Source organism: Schistocerca gregaria, chromosome 1, assembly GCF_023897955.1.
Source record: "Schistocerca gregaria isolate iqSchGreg1 chromosome 1, iqSchGreg1.2, whole genome shotgun sequence".
Lineage (NCBI taxonomy): Eukaryota > Metazoa > Arthropoda > Insecta > Orthoptera > Acrididae > Schistocerca > Schistocerca gregaria.
Genome location: NC_064920.1, coordinates 150,402,809 through 150,426,243, shown reverse-complemented (window position 1 = coordinate 150,426,243; position 23,435 = coordinate 150,402,809). Strand labels below are relative to the sequence as shown.

The following is a 23,435-nucleotide window of genomic DNA, read 5'->3' as shown; positions in this document are numbered from 1 at the left end:
AGCGGGACCCATGGTAAAACGATCTCACGCTCTACCAATTCACCCATGCGATATCTATAAAACTTTCCCTCACAGATACGCCTTTCCGTACTCCATAGTTGTGGTATTACTTTTAATTACCGTTCACGCATGTTCTACTGGACAACAACACATATCACGAACTAAATCGGCGTTTTGGTTGACGCTCTATCTACATACAACGTTTGGTACCGACCTGGGTGTCTGACATCTGGAGGTATGGGTGTGAGTGAATCAGACGAGGCATGGTTCAGACTTGTCAGCGTATGTGAACTCATCAAACATTATGCGCCATTATGCGTCAGAAAAGCCCCGTCAGTACTCTAAAGAGCAGTTGCTTAATCTCAAGATTGATGTTTGATGCACAGTGTCCGGTGCCCGATCCTAACGCAATTTTTTTCTCATACTGTTAATGCTAAACTGTACGTTCAGAAACTGATTACTCCATAAGTGGATCTACTAAAAGAAGATGAACGACTGCATAGATATGGTTCAAATGGCTCTAAGCACTATGGTACTTAACGTTTGCGGTCATCAGTCCCCGAGACTTAGAACTACTTAAACCTAACTAACCAAAGGCCAGCACACGCATCCATACCCGAGAGAGGATTCGAACCTGCGACCGTAGCATCAGCGCGGTTTCGGACTGATGCGTCTAGAACCACTCGGCCACAGCAGACGGCTTGCATAGATATTTTCAACAACACCGCCATTTCGGTATTTTCAACAACACCGCCACTTCGATTTCTTTCCCTGTGATTTTTTCTATCTGTAGGGTAAATACTCGAACACTCTTCACACAATGCAAGAGCTACAGCAGATCACTGAAATCGCTACTGCTGGTATCTATCAGGCAGCGCTGATACGCTTATCTCACAGTTTGATCAATCAAGCACAGCGTGAACTGTGCCCGAATAATCAAGTTTCAATCCCGCGTCAGTCGTTGTGGTTTCACAACCCAGAAAGAATAAGGAAATCGCCCGGAGGACGGTTGCTAAGAAAAGCTGTTCTCCCGCCTCACACTCAATCAAACTGAATAACGGTTGTTATCGCACGCAAATGTCGTCCCCGGCAGAGTTATGCTACCCCAAAAGAATTCCAAATGCAAACGGAACGTCGGATTCCTTTACCAAAACGGATTTGTTTTTGTATTCATTTCTCGTGTACTGAGACTATAGGAATGTCCGACAACAGTAGACGTAGGTAAACGAATGTTCCTGGGCGAGATACACAATCCGAGCCATGCGACGCGTCGTTGAAACGAAACTGCTTCCATTTTAGGACCTGCAGCCTCGATGTCGTTCATCGGAACCGGTTCAGCTAAATTCCTAAATGATACGCGACAAAATAGAATTTCACATCTGTCTCCTCTTATTCATGTCCATATAAATATTCGCCTCCCTCGTGTCCATGAGATGTTAAACGTGTCGACTAACTTTATTAATGGTACTTCCAAATTTCAGCTATATACAAGCAGATGGCAGGATATTTACATGTATAAACACGGTTAAGTAGTAATTCTGCTGTGCACCATGTATAAAAAAAAGCAGAGTGGAATCTCATCAATCATTATGAAGCGCACTTTTGTAGCTAGGGGAACTACACAAAACATGCAACCTAGCAAACGAATGTAAAAATGAATCCTATTCAATTATAGACTCGATGAATTTTCAATGTACTTTACTTCTCTTGAATGTAGCAGAAATATTATGCTTGAAGGCAGGACAAATGATTTCTCAATGAAGTAATATTGATACTTGAAGGCAAGAGAAACGATTTCTTAACGAAGTCACGACGGACGACTCTTCCCTTGAATGACGTATTTCATATTACTTCTTACATTGTACATTCCATCCGAATGACACATTCGATGTGAGGAGTATCTCTGTATCTCACTTACGAGAGACCAACTGAAATATTTTACAGATGAGTTTCCAAAGATTATTCTACAATAAATCTGCAACTAAGTACTTGCTTGTGGAAACTACATTACGATGTGTGGTAGAGAGTACTTCTTCCCGACTCCACCCAACTTTGCTGTTACGATCCTGTCGGTGACACTTCCCACGAACTCGAATTTATTTGCACTATTATGGTCATTGCTCCATAAAAGACTTGGCGGCAGTCAAATGAAAACGGGACATATGGAAAAAAGTACGTAAATGTTGATAAATTTATCTCACTGTGAGGCAAGACGTTCAATGCCTTTATGGAAAAATATTTTGTACATAGATGTCCACTTCTTCGTCGATTTGCTGTGGACCTAGAAGGTGCACGCCTGGGTACAACCATGGTTTCGCAGGCAACCGTAAACGTTTGTCCCTGAAGGCGCTGGCCGTCTTGTCTCACGATGGGATAAATTTATTAAAAGATACGGCGATTACTTTTGAAATAATAAGCAGTTTACTTACTTTTTTTCCATCTCTCTCGTTTTCATTTTACTGGGCCTTACACTTTCAGACAAATTAAGTAGCTATATCATAGCACTTCTGCTTGTGGAGTACTGTGAAAGTTGAAAGTAGAATAATTTTATTTGAAAAGAAAAAATAACATAGTTACAACCACGCACCACAATAAGCACTTATGCTGGGCGCTTGAGTTTAATGTACATCAGTGTAGGCCACCCTTTGTATGTTCGTACAAAGTGTGCCTGCGAATCATGTGATCCACAATCTGCTTCCATAACGGTTCTATCATTCTGTAGTAGAGTGTGCGTTGTTTTGATGCTTCCTAGCAGATTAAAACTGTGTGGGGGACTGGGATTCGAATGCCGGCCGGCGTGGCCGTGCGGTTCTAGTCGCTTCAGTCTGGAACCGCGTGACCGCTACGGTCGCAGGTTCGAATCCTGCCTAGGGCATGGATGTGTGTGATGTCCTTAGGTTAGGTAGGTTTAAGTAGTTCTAAGTTCTAGGAGACAGATGATCACAGCAATTAAGTCCCACAGTGCTCAGAGACATTTGAACCATTTTGGGATTCGAATACGGAACCTTTACTCTCGCGGGCAATACCGACTGAGCCACGTAAGCACGACTCACGACTCTTCCCCACAGTTTCAGTTCTGTCAGTAGTTCTCTCCCACTTTTTACACTTTACAGAAGTTTCCCTAAACAACTTTCAGCACTAGCACTTCAAAACGAAAGGATATCGCGAAGAAATAGCTTAACCAGATTGGTTAGAAACACACATCAGACAAATGTAATATTCGCGTCATGACATTCGAGTGAACACCATGCAACATGTTGCTTACCAAACGAGGATTTTCACTCACAAAAGAAGTTACGAACGCAGGAGACATGATCGCCGTGCAGCATCATACACGTACACGCCATCATCGGGTATGTGAACGATTAGAGTTGGTTCAAATGATTCAAATGGCCCTGAGCACTATGGGACTTAACATCTAAGGTCATCAGTCCCCTAGAACCTAGAACTACTTAAACCTAACTAACCTAACGACATCACACACCTCCATGCCCGAGGTAGGATTCGAACCTGCGACCGTAGCAGCAGCGCGGTTCCGGAGTGAAGCGCCTAGAACCGCACGCACACAACGGCCGGTGATTAGAGTTGCAATTCTCTATGACAGGTAGCAGAACGACCTCCACAGAGCAGTATTGTCATTTGGGATGGTTGTTGCTTCTAACCTGGTAGGAATATAAGGGGCGTGAAGGGCGTCAGATGTTGAGTGGTCACTGAGAAGATGCCCTATACTTGTATGAGACAGCGTTATCAGTAACTAGCACAAATGAAAAGGCGCCTCATTGTAGGCGGCCTGGGTCTTTCTTAATAGGGACTTGACATGTGCCATAAATATATTTAATTACCGCACCACCATCCATGAAACGCCTCCCATATGTTAGTTGTGCAACGTGACAAGGTGACTGCTATACATGGGATCTGCGTTAAAAGCGCCAGCAGCATCTAGTACAGATTTAGTCAACGTCACATAGTACCAAAGAACATAGCAAGCGAAGATATACCTGTGCGTCTAGGATTTTGGCAAGATGAATGTGCAGTATCCCGGTGGCGGGAGGGGGGGGGGGGGGGAGGTGCCCCCTGTCTGTCCCCTCAATATGCAACAATAGCAAATGCAGTAGTCATAGACATGAGTATTTCATCTCAAAATATATGTATATTTCATCACAAAACAGGAGCGAATATTTCTTCTCGAAGTATATAACTAAGGATGGCATAGCCAGAGTAACAGGGACTTGAGGATGCAGGAGGCAATGAAAACCACTGCATTAAAGACACATAATGTGTATCCACAGGACACGTTGCCTGTAATTGAAAAGTATCATGATGATCTCTCCTGTGGCGAAAGATTCCGCACCATTCCTCCATCAAGATTTCCAGGAGGGGACTGGCAAGAGGAAGATGAGAAAAATATTAGTTTGAAGTTAGTAGGAAATCTAGGAAAGGGAAATCCAAAGGCTCAGTCTAGATATAGTAGGGTTTTGTAAAATGAAATGCAAATAAGATAAGGTTTCTGGTCAGATGGATGTAGTGTAATATCAATAGTAGCAGAAAATTGTAGTGTATATTAAAAGGAAGGAAAATTGGGTTTAACGTCCCATCGACCCGTCGCATCGAAGATGTGAGTGACGGAGCACACACTCGGATTGTGTCAAGCATGGGGAAGGAAATCGGCTGTGCCCTTTCAAAGGAATTATCTCGACATTTGCCTGGAGCGATTTATGGAAATCATGGAAAACCTAAATTTGTTGTTTGTTGGTAGCACAGCATGGCGCTCGGGGTCACAGCACCAATTTATGGTACATGAAGATGGGCATATAAGAGCCCGAATAAAACAATCTTACCACTGTAGTGGTATTTTCAACCTCTGGTAAATCTGGATGGCCGGACGCGGGTTTCAACCGTCGTTCTCCCGGATGCGAGTCCTATGTGCTAACGACTGAGCCGCCTCGTCCGGTGGATAGCGTATATTGTTTGATATGTAATCAGACCTAGTTATCTTTATAATATGCTGTCTCCCCCCCCCTCCCCAATTTTTTTTAGCGCAATGTTTTTCATTGTTCTCACTACCTAGAACGAAACTATCCACGTGTATATTATATTATTGGTTAATACAGTATGCGGGAAAAATGTGTAAGGGGATAAAGGTCTACACACGCTACATTTTACTTGCTGAGTACTTATAAACTACTCCAAAAGGTATTGCAACACCGTCGTGGGTTGCATAATTTCTTTTTAATGGGAAACCTACTTCTCAGTACCCTTTTGACCATGAAAATGCCTACATGTGTGGAACAAATCATCTTGTGCCTAAGGAAGATCAATTAAACAATACGTAAGACTGAGAGCCTACGTAACGAAGGTGAAAGTAAACTTGCATTCCCAATGAAAATATCTATATATAGAAACCAATATTCCGACTGACTCACTCACTGGCTCATCAACGTCTAACCCAGACCGCTAAAGATAGAAACTTAAAATTTGGAGAGGTGTTGATCTTATACTGTAAGCACCGCTTGAGAATGGATTTTTTGAGATTCTGCCCCTAAGGGGGTAAAATAGGGGATGAAAGATTTTTTTGAAAATATGTCGCTATTAAGGCGACTTTGAAGCTAGACCTCCGGTATTTGGTTTCTCTATCAGAAATAAAGAAATACGTGTTTCAGAATTTCTTGAAATTTAACGCCTGTAGGGGGATATGTGGAGTGTGAATGCTTTTTTTTTTTTTTTAAAAAAGTAAATCATTACTGCATATATACTGAAGCACTTATAATGCTACATCTATGAAAACTGGTGTTTGACTTCTTGGTTAGAAATAAAGAAAATTACTTGTTTCATTGTTTTCGGAAATTCAAACCCTAATGGGGCGAAATAGGGGATGAAACGTTTTATGAAAATACTGCTAAACCTACGAAAATTTGAATTTGGATTTTCGGTATGAAATAAAAATATATGTTTCACTGTTTGTAGAGATTCAAACCATATGGAGGTGAAATAGTGGATAAAATAAGGGATGAAATTTTTATGGCAAATTTTTGACCAAATTCATAGAAATTTGTATTTGCTGTATCTGTTAGAAATACAAAAATATATATTTCATTGTTTTTGAAATAAGGGGTGAAATGTTTTATAAAATATTCCACCGTGAATGCATTTTTAAAGCGAAATCTTCGAAAACTGTTGTTTGGCTCTTCGGTTGGAATGAAAAAATTACGTTTCGCTTTACATGGAAATTCAACCCCCTAAGAGAGTGAAATAGGTCCACACTGACTCATCGACGTATCATCGCCCAGCCGAAACCGCTAATGATAGAAAAATGAAATTTGGAGAGGATGTTCATCTTATAATGTAGGCATCGTTTAAAAAGAGGCTGCTCGAAATTCCAATCCGTATGGGGGTGAAACGGAGACGAAAGGCTTTTTGAAAATATGTCGCTATCAGGTAGATTTTGAAGCTATAACCACGAGAAGTGCTATTTGTTTTCTCAGTTAGAAATTAAAAGATACGTGTTTCATCATTTTTTGTAATTGAATGACTGAGGGGGTAAAATACTGGGCGAAAGTTCCTTTAAAATAAACCATTATTTAAGAACTACTAAAGCATTTTTAAAGATACGTCTATGAAAATTAGTATTTTATTTCTCGGTTAGGATTCCAAGAAAAGTGAAAATTATAAAAAAATGGTTCAAATGGCTCTAATCACTATGGGACTTAACATCTGAGGTCATCAGTCCCCCAGACTGTGAACTACTTAAACTTAACTAGCCTAAGGACAACACACACATCCATGCCCGAGGCAGAATTCTAACCTGCGACCATAGCAGCAGCGCGGTTCTGGACTGAAGCGCCTAGAACCGCTCGGCGACAGCGGCCGGTCTGGAAATTAAACCCTCTAAGGAAGCGACATAGGCGATGTAAAGTTTTATGGAATTGTGTCGCTATGAAAGCACTTTTAAAGGTAAATCTATGAAAATTGGTATTGGTATACATTTTAGAGCAATAAAGTTTCTATGGAATTATCGCCACAAGAAGCAAAAAGCATGATTAACGAAAACCTTGGGCTCCAGCTACTAGAACCGCCTTTTGGTCAGATTTACACTCGGAAAAGACAATGCTCCCTTGGCATTAATTAGCGTGAAAAGTTTATAGGGTGTTGCACTTACATATGGCGTCCCTGCCAGATGCGACATATATATAACCTATATGCAACTAATCTGTAGTAGCCGCGGCCAAAACGTACTGTTACTAAGAATGAATTTAATAAAAAGGAGTTTGCTTGGGTCCTGTTAAGTACTAAATAACTTCTGAGAGGGGATTTCATTAATTAAGTCTATTTAAAACTTAAGAATCATCATGAACAAATATTAATAATGACAGTGACAAATGACATATGTGTAAGTAATGGCTGAGTGCCAGGTTAACAAGTCATATAAATTTTAAAATTTCATTAACATTTAGTAACCATAGCATATTATTTAGATGTGGAGAATAATTATTATTATTTTGGAGGAAAAGGAGGCTTCTTTCACTGACAAGCAAAACATGGGTTGTTACAAATTCGGACTAACAATCACGAGCCTAACCCTGCAATTGCTTTTGCGCTATGCTTGCGAATTTTACCTTGAATTCCATCTTCAAGCGTAGCTAAGCCAGCTATGTAAATGAAATTAGGCCTTAAGTGTGGTTAGAACTGCCATTACCGATGTGAGGGCAGCGTGACACATCATCTCTCTTCGAGCTCTCGAACGACACTGCTACTTCCACTCTCGCACACATAGCTCGTCTAACAACAATGCTTAGAAACGCGCTCCCATGTTTCGCTCTCAGATTGTTACTCTCGATATCTGAGTGCTTACAAAATGCAAAGAACGGCGTTAAGTTGGACGTATTGTTTTATGTAGTGGAGAGTTCTGGAACACTCCTTACAAAGCATGTGAAGTAATTCTGACTGACATTATCCACAACTGTTCTGAGTTAATACTGTTGACGTATAAACTACTGTCATATACGTAAATTTTTTTTTTTTTTTTCAGTCGGTTAACCAGCTTGCATACGCAGCTACTTCAACAGGTAGCTGCCGAAGCGTGATAAGCCGTATCTCTCATATCTTGAATATCGATATGACCTTAGTCAACAGTTAATAAGAAATAAGAACTGGAGAGATTTCTAAAACTGCGAACGCAAGACTTTACATGGAGCGCAAAACAGAAGGGGAAAGAGAGTGTCAGAAGGACGTGTGTATGCAACATGTATTGCGCACCTTGCGGAGCCCTAGCAATTGTGCTCAATAGCTATGCCATCACCTCCCAAATACTAACCTTTCCTTGTTGAGTAGCGAGTGCAGACAACTGCTACGTGAGGCTATAAACCGAGTACGTGCTGGCTCGCGGAATAGCCAAACGCCTAACGACTGTACAGTTTGGAAAATGGCAAAGCGGCTCATATCAAAGGATCTCTTCTCCTTTTATGACGTTAACTCTCTACTGCCGGAACCCGAGAGTAATATAGGTACGGGTATCGAAGATCTGACACTCCTTTTGATGCACAAATGTCCTCCCTGCGATTACAATTACACTTGAATCCAATTCGATCTGGATAACAGTTGTCCCTTGTCTTTCTAGCAGTAGTATCACTTCACTCACAGTGACTGGTAACTCGAGAAAACCAACAGTTTAAAGTACTGGAGTTAGTGATGTAGATGTTACACACCTGACTGTTGCGGAATACCAGATCTTGTTCTCTTTCGCGACACTGTGCTGTTTACGAAGAAGGGGAAAAGGAAGATTAGAGTTTAATATCGACGATGAGATAATTAAGGCCGAAGCACGAATTCGGACTGGGGAAGGATGGAGAAGTAAATAGGGCGTCCTCTTTCAAAAGGATGGACAGGTGCATGGCTCACGGGAGTATGGATAGTCTGTGCAAATCTTCAGACACGTTAGTAGTATCGGGAGTGTGTTAATGGAGTCTTATAGGACCACTATGGTTCTCACTGTGTGCAAATCGCCTAGTGGATAACGTCGAAGGTTGCACGAGTCTTTTAGAGGTAGATGCCGTTGCATCTCATAAATGGAGGACAAACTCGAGCTGGAGAATGCTGGAGAAGGAATTCGGCCGTGTCATTCCCATTATTTGCCTAAAGTGCTTTCTGGATCTCATGGATAACCTAAATCTGGATAGCTGAACGGGTATTTGAACATCTATTCACCCAAATGCGAGTCCAGTTCTAAAAGTGTTGTAGTTCCTCTCGGGACTGCTGAGTGTGGTGGTTTAAAGTAGGGCTATTGATAAACTACCGATATTCGATATTTTTTTCCAGATTATCGATATACCGGGTGATCAAAAACTCAATATAAATTTGAAAACTTAATAAATCACGGAATAATGTAGATTGAGAGGTAAAAATTGACACACATGCTTGGAATGACATGGGATTTTATTAGAACCCAAAAAAAGAAAGTATTGCTAGACGCGTGAAAGATCTCTTGTGGGCGTCGTTTAGTGATGATCGTGTGCTCAGCAGCCACTTTCGTCATGCTTGGCCTCCCAGGTCCCCAGACCTCAGTCCGTGCGATTATTGGCTTTGGGGTTACCTGAAGTCGCAAGTGTATCGTGATCGACCGACATCTCCAGGGATGCTGAAAGACAACGTCCGACGCCAATGCCTCACCATAGCTCCAGACATGCTTTACAGTGCTGTACACAACATTATTCCTCGACTACAGCTATTGTTGAGGAATGATGGTGGACATATTGAGCATTTCCTGTAAAGAATATCATCTTTGCTTTGTCTCACTTTGTTATGGTAAGTACTGTTATTCTGATCAGATGAAGCGCCATCTGTGGGACATTTTTTGAAAGTTTGTATTTTTTTGCTTCAAGTAAAACCTCATGTCATTCCAAGCATGTGTGTCAATGTGTACCTCTCTATCTGCATAATTCCATGATTTATTCAGTTTTCAAATTTATACTGATTTTTTTGATCATCCGGTATATGTAAGTGGTATTCTTTCACCGGCATGTCCATATCGAAATGGCAATATCGAGTGCCGATATTTGTATTTTATTTTATATTTTTTTCGCAATTTTCGATAAATATTTGAAACTGTTCTTTTCAAATTGTAGTAGAAAATAATTTTACTTTCACTGTGTATAGGAGTCTTATTACTTTTTTGAGCTTTCATCACGTCCAGTCTTTCTCTTTGACTGTGTGAAGCAAGTATAGACGACACAAAGAGAAATCTGATTGCACTGTGGGATGGCGGTGTTAATGGAATAACAAGATATCCGATGTGAAGAAACAGCAAAACAGCTGCGTTAAAAAACAATTTTGAACACAACTAGTACGCTACTTCTTCATATCGATATTCTTCTGAAACTGATGAACAAAAAACTAAATGACAAGGTTCGTCTTTGCGGTGAGCGGAGACGTGTGAATGGAAATGCAGATGTAATCGGCGCTCGGTGCTAGGAATAGAAACTGCGCCGTTTAACTTCATCATACAATTTTGCCACTACGACTGCTAGGTCGCCGGCGTTTGCAGAAATGAGAAAAGAGGTAAGTCAACACGAAGCGTTCCAGACAAATCCGGTATGTGACGAAACCGAACGACGGGCCTTGCCTGTAGTTCGTATTGTTAGCACAGTGGCCGGCCGCGGTGGCCGAGTGGTTCTAGACGCGCAGTCCGGAACCGTGCGACTGCTACGGTCGCAGGTTCGAATCCTGCCTCGGGCACGGATGTGTGTGATGTCCTTAGGTTAGTTAGGTTTAAGTAGTTCTAAGTTCTAGAGGACTAATGACCACAGCAGTTGAGTCCCATAGTGCTCAGAGCCATTTGAACCTTTTTTTTTTTTTTTTTTTTTTTTTTTTTTTTTTTGTTAGCACAGTGGTTTACTGCCTAGCGTGAACGTGCAACATTTTCCTCTCAATTTTTGCTCCAAGCAGCATAAGCAGGCTGCTAGCTTGTTGATGTACAGAATATCTAATAATAAAACAATACTTAAATATACAGCTCTAAAACTGGCAGTGTATCTACAATGTGCAGCCGATATACCTTTGGCCGGTTCGTCGATATTCTTCTGTCGTTACAGATACATCGATACTTTTTTAGATATATTGAGGGCCCAAAACGATATTTTTTTTAAATGTCGGAATATCGGTTCCTGATACTTTTAAAAATATCAACAGCCCTAGTTTCTAAACCAGTGGTCGTCAAACTGCGGCCCGTGCTCCGCATGCGGCCCGAATCAAGTATCGTGCCGTCCGCGGTTCCCAGCCGTATGTTACAGAAACTTGCCGCCTAGCAATTAACAGCCGAATCCAAAATATCAAGTACCCTACTGGCCGTTAAAATTGCTACACCAAGAAGAAATGCACATGATAAACGGGTATTCATTGCACAAATATATTATACTAGAACTGACACATGATTACATTTTCACCAATTTGGGTGCATAGATCCTGAGAAATCAGTACCCAGAACAACCACTTCTCGCCGTAATAACGGCCTTGATACGCCTGGGCATTGAGTCAAACAGAGCTTGCATGGCGTGTACAGGTGCAGCTGTCCATGCAGGTTCAACACTATACCACAGTTCATCAAGAGTAGTGACTAGTGTATTGTGACGAGCCAGTTACTCGGCAAAAATTGACCAGACTTTTTCAATTGATGAGAGATCTGAAGAATGTGCTGGCCAGGGCAGTAGTCGAACATTTTCTGTATCCAGAAAGGCCCGTACAGGATCTGCAACATGCGGTCGTGCATTATCCTGCTGAAATGTAGGGTTTTTCAGGGATCGAATGAAGGGTAGAGCCACGGGTAGTAACACATGTGAAATGTAACGTCCACTGTTCAAAGTGCCGTCAATGAGAACAAGAGGTGACAGAGACGTGTAACCAATGGCACCCAATATCATCACGCCGGGTGATACGCCAGTATGGCGATGACGAATACTTGCTTCATATGTGCATTCACCGCGATGTCGCCAAACACGGATGCGACCATCATGATGCTGTAAACAGAGCCTGGTTTCATCCGGTAAAATGACGTTTCGCCATTCGTACACCCAGGTTCGTCGTTGAGTACACCATCGCAGGCGCTTCTATCTGTGATGCAGCGTCAAGGGTAACCGCAGCCATGGTCTCCGAGCTGATAGTCCATGCTGCTGCAAAACGTCGTCGAACTGTTCGTGTAGATGGTTGTTGTCTTGCAAACGTCCCCATCTGTTGACTCAGGGATCGAGACGTGGCTGCACGATCCGTTACAACCATGCGGATAAGATGCCTGTCATCTCGACTGCTAGTGATACAAGGTCGTTGGGATCCAGCACGGCGTTCCGTATTACACTCCTGAACCTACCGATTCCATATTCTGCTAACAGTCATTGGATCTCGACCAACGCGAGCAGGTATGTCGCGATACAATAAACCGCAATCGCAATAGGCTACAATCCGACCTTTATCGAAATCGGAAACGTGATAGTACGCATTTCTCCTCCTTACACGAGGCATCACAACAACGTTTCACCAGGCTACGTCGCTCAACTACTGTTTGTGTATGTGAAATCAGTTGGAAACTTTCTTCGTGTCAGCACGTTCTGGGTGTCGCCATCGGCGCCAACCTTGTGTGAATGTTCTGAAAAAAAAAAAATGGTTCAAATGGCTCTGAGCACTATGGGACTCAACTGCTGTGGTCATTAGTCCCCTAGAACTTAGAACTACTTAAACCTAACTAACCTAAGGACATCACACACATCCATGCCCGAGGCAGGATTCGAACCTGCGACCGTAGCAGTCGCACGGTTCCGGACTGCGCGCCTAGAACCGCGAGACCACCGCCGCCGGCTTGTTCTGAAAAGCTTATCATTTGCGTATCACAGCATCTTCTTCCGGTCGGTTAAATTTCGCGTCTGTAGCACGTCATCTTCGTGGTGTAGCAATTTTAATGGCCAGTAGTGTAGCATCAGGAGCTTCTTAAGAGTGTAGCTTTCCAAAGCATAAAGAATCAAAAATCCTTACACAGACACTAATGATTTAAGAAGCGCTTAGTTTTTATTGACGTTTGTCAATTCGGCAGGGAACAACGTAAAGTAGTTCGCTTACTTCGAGGGAAGAGGGGTAGGTAGTGCGGCCACTGTAGGGTTAGCTGATTGGAGAGGAGGAATGTTTTGTTGTTTGTCTTCCTATGAAGACAACTGAGCAGCGTGTGCAACTTGTGCTGATCGGCTGCTATGGTATAAATTTTGATATGGAATTAATATGGATTGCAGAATGAGTATTAAGGGAAGACGAGGTCATCTTGAAACGCTGTACAATTCTGAAGCAAAGAATATGAAATTAATGCTGTCATAATAAAACGCAGTGAGTAGAAGAAAAAATTCAAGAAATTTAGTAAACGTCAGTGGTCGTATCTCACATTGTATAACGGATTTAAAAATGGGTACAATTAGTGAGGCAGACAATTACACAGTCACAGCTTTGGGGACGCTGAGAGCGGCAGGAGCCTGAATCAGAGAACAGTCACCAAGAAGTGTTCCGATGGTGACGACTTTTAACGGGCAGTATTTGCAAGACAGCGGTCAACTTATCGCGCCATTGCCATAGGTAGTTTATACGGAGCGCGTGTGCACTAATTTGTGCAAGCTACCAATTAATAATAAGATCGGTACGTATACAGCCCGAGGACCTGTCCTACGTGCGTGAGCTACCGTTGTGGGTACCAAAGATATGTTGAACGCATGGCCTACAAAACGCAAACTGACACGTTGCGAACAACAGTTGAGAATTACACAAGATAATTTGCATGTTTTATATCTGTATTCATCGGAAAAAAATATATGTAAATTACACACATCAAAAAAGTTTTACATCCCTCCGGTTCCCAGAACTCCTGAAGATGGACGTTGACTGTGAGTATTGTATCACAGCCACAGTCACTTTGACTGTTCAAACCTGTCACTAAACCCGCCCCAAGATGTAAACAACCATGCATGAGGAGCGCCTATTAGACGGAGGAGGTCCGACAGCCAATCACTTCCAGTCATTCCACCAGAAAGGAGGTACACGGCTCGTGTTGCCTGTAGTTCAACCATAGCACGGTTCGATCGCGTCCGCATTGTTACTTTGTGCCAGGAAGGGCTCACAACAAGGGAAGTGTCCAGGCGTCTCGGAGTGAACCAAAGCGATGTTGTTCGGTCATGGAAGCGATACAGAGAGACAGGAACTGTCGATGAGATGCCTCGCTCAGGCCGCCCAAGGGCTACAACTGCAGTGGATGATCGCTATATACGGATTATGGCTCGGAGGAACTCTGACAGCAACGCCACCATGTCGAATAATATTTTCGTGCAGCCAGAGGACGTCATGTTACGACTCAATCTGTGTGCAATAGGCTGCATGATCAGCAACTTCATCTTTCCAACCACGACACCGTGCAGCGCGGCACAGATGGACCCAACAACATGCCGAGTGGACTGCTCAGGACTGACACCACGTTCTCTTCACCGATGAGTGTCGCATGTGACTTCAACCAGACAATCGTCGGAGACGTGTTTGGAGGCAACCCGGTCAGGCTGAACGCCTGTGAGGCCGACGTACGCCGCTGGTGGTCATGGAAGGCGCCGTAACGGCTGTACGATACGTGTATGCCATCCCTCGACCGATAGTGCCACCATATCGGCAGCATATTGGCGAGGCATTCGTCTTCGTAGACCACAATTCGCGCGCTCTCATCGTGCACGTCTTGGGAATGACTTCCTTCAGTACAACGACGTCGCTCGACTAGAGTGGCCAGCATGTCCTCCAGACATGAACCCTATCGAAAATGCCTGGGATAGATCGAAAAGGTCTGTTTATGCACGACGTGACCCACAAACCACTCTGAGGGATCTACGCCGAATCGCCGTTGAGGACTGGGACAATCTGGACCAACAGCGCCTTGATGAACTTGTGGATAGTATGCCATGACGAATACAGGCATGCATCAGTGGAAGAGGACGTGCTACTGGGTATTAGAGGTACCGGTGTGTACAACAATCTGGACCACCACTTCTGAAGGTCTCTGTGTATGGTGATACAAGATGCAATGTGTGGTTTTCATGAGCAATTAAAGGGCGTAAATGATGTTTATGTTGATCGCTAGTCCAATGTTCTCTACAGTTTCCGGAACTTTCGGAACCGAGGTGACGCAAAATTTTTTTTATGGTGTATTTTGAACACTGTACTTCCCTCATTGTCGAGTTAATAATCAGCCGCGCCGCGATGGTTACGATAAACAAGCGTGGACTTGACCATAATTCACTTCTCAGTCTAACTGAGAGGGAGACCTATAAACTAACTAAAATTCACGTTTGGAGGTACTTTCGTTCGTATGTCGTGTTGCGACATCCAGTACCAGTCACGTGGTGAAGCGGTTACACGTACTATGTTCATGCAAGTGATTGGTAGTGTCGTTGGGATGAACTACTGCTTATTTCAAATAAATGCGCCGACAATGAAATGTAGAACTTATGATGTGGACAGTGATATTAGAGTGACTGAAGTGCTAGTAAATGACAAGTAAATGAATGGGTATTCGCAGACGCCTGGGGGAACAGAAACCACGCGAGGTTGTGATACATATTTTGTAAACTGGAGTGGGGCGAAAAGAAAGGAAAGGGAAGAAACCAATGATACCAGTTGCATCGGAGATTTGTGCGGAATGGGCTGTGATAAGTGCAAATGTGTCCCGGACCAGGACTCGAACACGAGATCTCCTCCATTCTAGGCAGTTTCGTTAGCTACTGCGCCATCCGGACACAATGTTTGTCGGAGATGTGCGGAGTATCTCAGTTTGCTCCTTGCGAGCCACTTTCTCACCTAGCGCCACCTATCCACAGCCCCCGTCCATGTCCCCCATGCTCGCTAATTTTAGATTCCTTCTGGAGATCGAACGTAAATGGGCTGGGCGTCCTCACTGAAGGTGTGAGGATTCACTGACCATCTAGGCGAATGAATTATATGAACGTGTTGTGCCTATTAGTTCGGACATGTCCCCATGCAGCTGATATCATCAGTTCCTTCGCTTTCATTTCCTTTCTCCCCCTCCACCTTCATTCTATATAACATGTATCGCAGCTGCGTATTCTGCATGGTGTTTGATCTTGTGGACATGTCCAAAAGAACAGAAACCAGTCATTTACGTCAACGAGTAATCAATCCACCACTTTCGGTCGAATGCATAGTCAGGTTCGACTTCCTGCAGGAACCTCACAGTAGCAAGCATTGAGGACATGTACGGGAACTGATGGCACTTGGCCGGAGTGTTCGTTGGGGAGGGGCGCACCGTGATCCACCACACATCTGGCGCAGTGGTTAACTCATCTGCCTGGTAAGCAGCAGGGCCTTGGTTCAAACCCCGGTCTGGTACACATTTTCACTCGTCACCGCTGATTCGGCGTCAAGTCCCGATGCAGTTGAAATCATCGGCTTCTTCCCTTGCTTTTCCTTGCTCTGCCCTCCACCTTCAAGTTACATAAAATGACAGGTGTCACTTAACAGCACAGTTATAGCTGTGAATGTTATGCAAGTAGACCACTGTTAGTCGTTTTCTTTTTCCTGACCTCATCCCATATCTCGACGGGGTCAGAAACTGAATCTGGATTTGGTGATGCTAGTGGTGTAGGGTGAAAGTCGATGTGCAGCACGATTTTGGAATATGTATGGTGTTTGAACATTACGAGTTGTAAGGTGGCGTGGTCTCCTGACCTTCATTTCTTACATATTCCGTCCTCACAATCGTACTCTGCACATCAAGACGCTTCATTTGAACCCAAATTCGATGAGGTAGAGTCAATTTTGTATGAATTCATGTAAGCGGGATGCAAATCTAATAAGTAAATCATAAGTGCTCACTGAGGTTGAAAAAAGTTGAGGCTGGCGTACACAACACGATGGCCACAGGAATTTTGGTTCTAAAGGGGAAACCAGCCTTCAGAGGGCTGGATCAACAACACACCTACTTCGGTTGGAGGGACCGCCCAGAGAGAAGACAGCTATTGCCAGAGCAAAGGGATAACAACCCCCGTGTTCGACTTAAAAGCAAATTCCGCTACATTGTGTGGGTGCGCTCAGAAGACGCATTTTTCACGGACCAACCGCGTAGTTACAGAGTTCTCACAGGAGGACAGTATACGCCTAACGGAGATGCTACAGATTTCCGCATTGGTCAACTCAAACGAAACTTCATTCTCTCGTTTCAAAGAGCAACGCTGATTGGCGGAATATTTCTGATGCAAACAGCCAGAGGAGTGAGGGAGACAGCGAATGATATACCCTTGTAACTTTTCCAGAAAAAGGGGCCGTTCCGTTGTCGCTCTTGAAGTGGGAACACGTAACGAGAGCGAGTGCGCTCGTACGTGTACACAAAGAGCGCGGAACAAAGTCTCTCCTCAGTACTTCACTGGGAGAGCACCTCTGTCGCTAGCAAATCGGAGTGACACTCTGTATTGAGTCGCTTGCGATTAAGCGTTGTTCACTGTGTTGGCCGTCACACTTATTGTGCGGTGTGAACACGAACAGAGTACTAGTCAAACGCCTGCGAGCGAGTATTGAGTGGCATCGCGATGGACTGGTTATCCGACCAGTGTACCATGCCAATAGTCAGCCCACGGTATCGTGCACTATAGCATATGTGAGCCCCCATCTGTCCTCCATAACAGTACACTCCATTACGTTTCTCACGTGACAGCCTTGACCGTACCTAGAAAAGTTATCCTAGTTGTGCAGGCGCGGCTATCAGGCATTCTGCCGAGTAAATAACATTCTTAAAAAAAAGGGAGAAAACAACCTTTTCATACTTTGTAAAATAATAGCATTCCTATCCATAAGAGGCAATCTACTGTTCCAAAAGAACCCGGAAATTTATTATTTTATAAGAAAAAGTTTCACTTAATTTCTCAGAATTTTTTGTAATAAATAATATTTTTCATTACTTTAATGTTTTTCTTACACTAACTAGCAATACTCCCATACCCAAGCACTACTAGTTACAGAAGAATATACAGAATATTTTTGTGTCTTTTCCTTACAGTGGACGACTCCAGTAGATATTTGTTACTGAATGTTTTTCAAGCAGTTCTTGTTCATACATTAGGAGCGTCTGTCTGACTTCTGTAGTAGTGTGAGGTGGAAGTTGATTCTTGCAGGAGCCAAAGGGTACTTGGCCGACCGGGTTGGCAGAGCGGTTCTACGCGCTACAGTCTGGAACCAAGCGACCGCTACGGTCGCAGGTTCGAATCCTGCCTCGGGAATGGATGAGTGTGATGTCCTTAGGTTAGTTAGGTTTAAGTAGTTCTAAGTTCTAGCGGACTGATGACCTCAGAAGTTAAGTCCCATAGTGCTCAGAACCATTTGAACCAAAGGGTAATTGTTGGATCGATAAATTGCGCAACTTGACAAAATAAAACCCACACACTCACAGAGAGTTACCTCGAAGAGAACATCGTTCTTGAGAAACACAACTAGCTCTATACTCACACGATGTGTTCAGGGATTTAAAATTCATTCTGTATTTCTAGATTTCCAAAGGGCTTTTGACACTGGAGCACACAAGCGGCTTGTAACCATATTGCTTGCTTACGGAATATCGTCTCAGTTATGTGACTGGATTCGTGATTTCCTGTCAGAGAGATCATATTTCAATTCGTAGTAATTGACGGCATGTCATAGAGTAAAACAAAATACATAAAACAGTACCTGGTTAATCACTACTAGTGAAAAGTCAGCACTTTCAAAAGGAAGAACTTAGTCAAAGTTTCATAACAAAAGTAACAGCATAGAAGTACGTTTGCGAGTACATCTCATGGCATCAAGTCATTATATTGATCCCACTATGCAGGACCCAAATCCATATGTCATGAAAAATGGTTAAGGGAGGCAGGAAGGTGGGAGGCAAAATAAAAAAAAAACGGATTCAGGCCTTCTTAAGATATAGCACAGCACTGTCTAGAAGAGGAAATACCAATATTTTTTATTTACATCATCTAAAGAAATAGTTATTCACTAATGTTTCTTTTCATTTTCTTTTTAGATCTGAAGATGGTCATCGCTTGTGATCGACACTGGTAATCCGGTACAAATATATGTAACTAAGACTACATTAATAAATGTTTAAAAAAATTAAAAGCATAATTACAGAACTAAATGTCAGTTGGCAGTTGCAAAATTGCGATGCTAAACACTGAGGGGTTCAAAAGGCTCTGAGCACTGTGGGACTTAATATCTGAGGTCATCAGTCCCCTAGAACTTACAACTACTTAAACCTAACTAACCTAAGGACATCACACACATGTGCCGGAAGCAGGATTCGAACCTGCGACCGTAGCGGTTCCAGACTGAAGCGCCTAGAACACTGAGGGGAAACAGGTATGTGGCATCGAGACACACGGTCGTTAAATACTTCGATCAATGTGCCTGAATTGTATAACATTACCTGTAGGAGAGTAGTACCCGTACTTAAGAAACAGTGATATACATATTATTCCTCTCCATATGTTTGCTAGTTTTTTCCCTCGTCAGCCCCCCTTCCCCCCCCCCCCCCCCCCCCCTCACGAATTGGGTCACTTACATTTTGCTATTTGGGGAGCGAAATACTGATGCTGGTCGAAGTAAAGAGGATATAAAATGTAGACTGGCAAGGGCAAGGAAAGCGTTTCTGAAGAAGAGAAATTTGTTAACATCAAGTATAGGTTTATGTGTCAGGAATTCGTTTCTGAAAGTATTTATATGGAGTGTAGCCATGTACGGAAGTGAAACATGCACGATAAAAAGTTTGGACAAGAAGAGAATAGAAGCTTTCGAAATGTGGTGCTACAGAAGAATGCTGAAGATTAGATGGGTAGATAACTAATGAGGAGGTATTGAATAGAATTGGGGAGAAGAGGAGTTTGTGGCACAACTTGACTAGAAGAAGGAATCGGTTGGTAGGACATGTTCTGAGGCATCAAAGGATCACCAATTTAGTATTGGAGGGCAGAGTGGAGGGTAAGAATCGTAGAGGGAGACCAAGAGATGAATACACTAAACAGATTCAGAAGGATGTAGGTTGCAGTAGGTACTGGGAGATGAAGAAGCTTGCGCAGGATAGAGTAGCATGGAGATCTGCATCAAACCAGTCTCAGGACTGAAGACCACAACAACAACAACAACAACAACATAGTGCACAGTTCCTTAATCACTGAGCCACCCTGTTCGGTAACTAGCTCTCCACTGACGTCATTTGCATTTATCCAAAAGGAAAAAGATCTCAGAGTCAGCAGCCGCCAAGAACGCCGAGTGAGCAGCAAACGGAGAGCCGTGACGGACATCCCCACTCTCGCCGTGTCAGGCGGCGACTGAGTGGGCTCATTTGCATGACAGTCTGGCGGTTCTGATGGCATCGCAAGCATCGCGGCCGCCACGCCGGCTGGCGAATCACAAAGCCGCCGGCTGATGGGCCCGCAGTACCTCGCGACCTCCTCCGGCCGGCAATTAACAACGGTCGCGGCGGGCCGGTGATGTAAGCGCACAGGAAGAATTAATCTGTAATTGCCGGCTCGTGAAATGGGTCCATTCCATTTGGAACCGGGCCGCCCACTGAATGGAACGGCGCGGAGATGATCGAATGCCCGCAGGGCGGGTCCTAAACGGGACAACAGTCGCCGCACTTCCGAGGGATAATTAGGCGGCTCGTAATTCTAGGCGTCACGACACGGCGGGCTTTCAGGTCACGGGGGAGGGGACCGCCAGTGGGGAGGGGGAGGGGAGGAGGAGAGGGCGAGGTGTGTGACGCGAGTGCCTTCGCTAACCGCACGACATCGCCTGTACCGCCTCTCCTGCACTCCATGACGGTGTAGGCCGTGTTTACATGGACCAGCTGAACACCTCACTGAAAATTGTTTTGGTGACTACTTGGGACCATTTGCAGCCATTGATGGACTTCAACAACGATGTAATTTTTATGGATGACAGTGCACCATGTCAATAGACACAATTGTGTGTGTATGTGCGTGTGTGTGTATGTATGTGTGTGTAGTAAGAGAAGTTCAAACACTTGTTGGTGTGCAAGAGAGAGAGAAAGAAAGAGACAAATAGAGAGAGAGAGAGAGAGAGAGAGAGAGAGAGAGAGAGAGAGAGAGAAAGTGGCCCAACACTTGTTGACTACACCGGCTGAAGTACATAACAGCAAAGTGAAAGCCGCTATGAAACTTCCTGGCAGATTAAAACTGCGTGCCGGACCGAGACTCGAACTCAGGACGTTTGCCTTTCGCCGGCAAGTGCTCTACCATCTGAGCTACACAAGCACGACTCACGCTCCATCCTCACCACTTCACTTCTGCCAATACATCGCCTCCTACCTTCCAAATTTTGAAGAAGCTCTCCTGCGAACCTTGCAGAACTAGCACTTCTGAAAGAAAGGATACTGCAGAGACATGGCCAGGAAGTTTCATATCAGAGCACACTCCGCTGAGGAGTGAAAATCTCATTCTGGAAATACCCCCAGGCTGTCGCTAAGCCATGTCTCTGCAATATCCTTTCTTTCAGGAGTGCTAGTTCTGCAAGGTTTGCAGGAGAGCTTCTGAAAAGTTTGGAAAGTAGGAGGCGAGGTACTGGCAGGAGTAAAGCTGTGCGGACGGGGTGTGCGTCGTGCTTGGGTTGCTCAGTTAGTAGAACACTTGCCCACGAAAGGCAAAGGTCCCGAGTTCGAGTCTCGGTCCGGTACACAGTTATAATCTGCCAGGAAGTTACATATCAGCGCACACTCCGCTGCAGAGTGAAAATCTCATTCTGAAAGCCGATAGGTTGAAATCCGTATTGAATGTCTTTACCACAACTGAAAGTTGGGGAGTGTTGACACCGTGTAATTCTTCAATCATTGCTAAGTTGAATAAGTAGTACTTGCGCTGAAGAACAACTGAAAATGATAAAAAACCAAGGACTCAGTTTTGACATTATTACAGATCCTCTTCAGTAATTTTTTATTGAATTACATTGATCTGACAAAAGTTTTGGTATAGTGATGAGCACAAATACAGATGGCAATAGTGTTGCGTACACAACGTACAATAGGGCAGTGCATTGGCGGAGCTGTCATTTTTTCTCAGGTTTCGAATATGATACAGCTGCAGCATGGGAATCAACAGTCTTTGAAAGCGGAATGGTAGTTGGAGCTAGATGCATGCAACACTCTATTCTGGAAATCGTTAGGGAATTCAATATTACGAAATGCACAGTGTCAAGGGTGTGCCGAGAATACCAAATTTCAGGCATTGCATCTTGCACAGACAACGCAGTGACTGACGGCTTTCACTTACCGACCGAGAGCAACGTTTGGATAGTCAATGCTAACAGACAAGCAACACTCCTTGAAATCAACGTGGGACGTGCGACGATCGTATCCGTTATGTCTATGTGGCGAAATTTGGCGTTACAGGGCTATGGCAGCAGACGACAGACGCGAGTGCCTTTGCTAACCGCACGACATCGCCTGTAGTGCCTCTGCTGGTCACCAAATTGGTTGGACCGTAGACGACTGGAAAACCGTGGCCTGGTCAGATGAGTCCCGATTTCTGATGGTAAGATCTGATGGTAGGGATCGTGTGTGACGCAAACCCCAGGAACCCATGGATCCCAGTTATCGACAAGGCACTGTAGGAGCTGGTGGTGGCTCCATAATGGTGAAGGCTGTGTTTACATGAACCAATTGAACACCTCACTGACTGAAAATGGTTATGTTGACTATCTGGGACCATTTGCAGCTATTCATGGACTTCATTTTCCCAAACAACGATGGAAGTTTTATGGATGACAGTGTACCATGTCAGGTGCACAATTGTTCGCGATTACTTTGAAGAACGTTCTGGACATTTCGAGCGAATGATCTGGCCACCTAGACATCAGTCCCATCCATGATTTATGGGACCTAATCGAGAGATCAGTTCGTACAAAAAATACTGCATCGCCAACATTTTCACACTTAGGGATGGCTATAGAGGAAACATGGCTCAATATTTTTCTGCAGAGGACTTCCAACAACTTGTTGAGTTCATGCCATGTCGAGTTCCTGTACCACGCCGGACAAAAGAAGGTCAGACATGATACTAGGAATCACCTGAGTGTTTCCCCACTACTTAGTATACAAGCGGTAGAGGTACCAGAACATAGCTGCTCTGGGAATATTTTCCAAGCTGAGGTCGTACCGAGCAACTCCTTGCCAGTTCAATAATGACTTTGTCTCGCCCCGTCTCTATCCATAGTGAAAAGTTTTGCTGGAGCTCGTTCACTCTGTCCCCTTTTTCTTCGTTGGGGGAGGGGAGGAACCGATGTGACCTATGCGCTGTGTAAAGTTTTCCTTGCTCCTCGAGGGAAACGCCACGTTAACTGCTGTGATGTTGGAAAGAGGTTAAAGAAATGACGCTTTGGGAAAA

The 23,435-nt window shown here is 43.9% G+C and overlaps 1 protein-coding gene across 2 annotated transcripts in view; it reads right to left on the bottom strand.

The window, feature by feature from the left end:
* Positions 1-23,435, bottom strand: part of LOC126335000 (uncharacterized) — a 912,695-nt gene that overhangs the window by 191,547 nt on the left and 697,713 nt on the right. The gene's annotated exons all lie outside the window — the stretch shown is intronic.